The sequence below is a fragment of the Bison bison genome, unplaced genomic scaffold (assembly GCF_000754665.1).
Source record: "Bison bison bison isolate TAMUID 2011002044 unplaced genomic scaffold, Bison_UMD1.0 scf7180017864094, whole genome shotgun sequence".
NCBI classification, from domain to species: domain Eukaryota; kingdom Metazoa; phylum Chordata; class Mammalia; order Artiodactyla; family Bovidae; genus Bison; species Bison bison.
The window spans coordinates 2,007,044-2,009,589 of NW_011494666.1; positions in this window are offsets into that span (position 1 = coordinate 2,007,044).

Here is a 2,546-nt window from a genome sequence, read left to right on the forward strand (position 1 = left end):
GAGTTGCTGATGCCACCCAACCATCTCATCCTCTGTCATCCCCTTCTTCTTCAGCCTTCAATCTTTCCCAGCACCGGGGTCTTTTCAAATGAGTCAGTTCTTCACATCAGCTGGCCAAAGTATTGGAGTTTCAGCCTCAGCATCAGTCCTTCCAATGAATACCCAGGACTGATCTCTTTTAGAATGGACTGGTTGGATCTCCTTGCAACTCCTTGGAGTCTTCTCCAACACCACAGTTCAAAAGCATCAATTCTTCTGTACTCAGCTTTCTTTACAGTTCAACTCTCACATCCATACATGACCACTGGAAAAACCATAGCTTTGACTATGTGGACCTTTGCTGGCAAAGTAATGTCTCTGCTTTTTAATATGCTGTCTAGGTTGGTCATAACTTTTCTTCCAAGGAGCAAGTGTTTTTTAATTTCATGGCTGCAGTCATGCAGCAGACATGTAGTCTGTTGTTCCTACCACTGGTTTATTCTTGGGAATTGAGGCAATCAGGTCCCTGAGAGCAGGAATGCTTCAGAGCCTGGATCCTACATCAGCTCTACAGTCTCTAGTACATTGCTCTGCACACACCGAACCTTAAGGAAATACTGACCAAGTCCTGGCTTCACAAGTGGCACTAGTGGTAAAGAATTTGCCTGCCAAAGCAGGAAACACTTAAGAGATGCAGGTTCAATCCCTCCATTGGGAAGATCCCCTGGAGGAGAGCCCTGCAGTCCACTCCAGTATTCTTGCCTGGAAAATCCCATGTATAGAGGGGCCTGGTAGGCTATAGTCCATAGGGCTGCACAGAGTCAGACATCACTGAAGCAACTTAGCAAGCAAGTGATAGCTTACAGTGAATGGTGTTGGATTCGTGATCTCCAAAGAAGATTTAGATTTAGAACCAGGGACCAGGCTTGATCACTCAAGAGCTTCTGTGTAGCAAAGTTTTGTTAAAGTATAAAAAGTGAAAGTGCAAGTTGCTCAGTCCTGTCTGACTCTTTGTGACCCCCTGGACTTCACAGTCCACGGAATTCTCCAGGCTAGAATACAAGAGTAGGTTGCCTTTCCTTTCTCCAGGGGATTTTCCCAATCCAGGGATCAAACCCAGGTCTCCCACATTGCAGGTGGATTCTTTCCCAGCTGAGCCACAAGGGAAGCCGAATAATACTGGAGTGGGTAGCCTATTCCTTCTCCAGCAGATCTTCCCAACCGAGGAATCAAACCAGGGTCTCCTGCATTTCAGGCAGATTCTTTACCAACTGAGCTATTAGGGAATCCTTAACACACTGGTCATATCAAAGATGCTCTTCCAACAACACAAGAGAAGTCTCTACACATGGACATCACCAGATGGCCAACACTGAAATCAGATTGATTATATTCTTTGCAGCCAAAGATGGAAAAGCTCTATATAGTCAGCAAAAAAAAAAAAGACCAGGAGCTGACTGTGGCTCAGAACATGAACTCCTTATTGCCAAATTCAGACTGAAATTGAAGAAAGTAGAGAAAACCACTAGACCATTCAGGTATGACCTAAATCAAATCCCTTATGATTATACAGTGGAAGTGAGAAATAGATTTAAAGGACTAGATCTGATAGATAGAGTGCCTGATGAACTATGGAATGAGGTTTGTGACATTGTACAGGAGACAGGGATCAAGACCATCCCCATGGAAAAGAAATGCAAAAAAGCAAAACGGCTGTCTGTGGAGGCCTTACAAATAGCTGTGAAAAGAAGAGAAGGGAAAAGCAAAAGAGAAAAGGAAAGATATAAGCATCTGAATGCAGAGTTCCAAAGAATAGCAAGGAGAGATAAGAAAGCCTTCCTCAGCGATCAATACAAAGAAATAGAGGAAAACAACAGAATGGGAGAGACTAGAGATCTCCTCAAGAAAACTAGAGATACCAAGAGAACATTTCATGCAAAGATGGGCACGATAAAGGACAGAAAGGGTATGGACCTAACATAAGCAGAAAATATTAAGAAGAGGTGGCAAGAATACACAGAACTGTACAAAAAAGATCTTCATGATCAAGATAATCATGATGGTGTGATCACTCACCTAGAGCCAGACATCCTGGAATGTGAAGTCAAGTGGGCCTTAGAAAGCATCACTACAAACAAAGCTAGTGGAATTCCAGTTGAGCTATTTCAAATCCTGGAAGATGATGCTGTGAAAGTGCTTCACTCAATATGCCAGCAAATTTGGACAACTCAGCAGTGGCCACAGGACGGGAAAAGGTCAGTTTTCATTCCAATCCCAAAGAAAGGCAATGCCAAAGAATGTTCAAACTACCACACAGTTGCACGCATCTCACACGCTAGTAAAGTGATGCTCAAAATTCTCCAAGCCAGGCTTCAGCAATACGTGAACCGTGAACTTCCTGATGTTCAAGCTGGTTTTAGAAAAGGCAGAGGAACCAGAGATCAAATTGCCAACATCCACTGGATCATGGAAAAAGCAAGAGAGTTCCAGAAAAACATCTATTTCTGCTTTATTGACTATGCGAAAGCCTTTGACTGTGTGGATCACAAGAAACTGTGGAAAATTCT